Raw genomic sequence first — 341 nt, forward strand, 5'->3', positions numbered from 1 at the left:
ACAAACATTTGCATATTCGACAATAATATCACCAAAAATATTCTATGAACATTAAAAATTCTAACTTTTGCATATTCCTTGCATATGAAAATATATACATTTTCTTTTTTTCTTAAATGTAACTTTTGCATATATGAACATACATACATAAAAAAATTGAACAAAAATTGAACAAAAAAACATCATATGAAAAAAAAAACATCATATGCTCAAAAAACATCATATGAACAAACAACAACATATCAACATCATCACATATATGAAAAAAAATCGGAAGCCCGCCGGACTGTGGGGCGGCGCGGCGCGGCGACGGCGTCGGGGCAGTGGTGGTGCGGGGCGGG

This window comes from Triticum dicoccoides, unplaced genomic scaffold (genome assembly GCF_002162155.2).
Source record: "Triticum dicoccoides isolate Atlit2015 ecotype Zavitan unplaced genomic scaffold, WEW_v2.0 scaffold1372, whole genome shotgun sequence".
Taxonomy (NCBI): Eukaryota; Viridiplantae; Streptophyta; class Magnoliopsida; order Poales; family Poaceae; genus Triticum; species Triticum dicoccoides.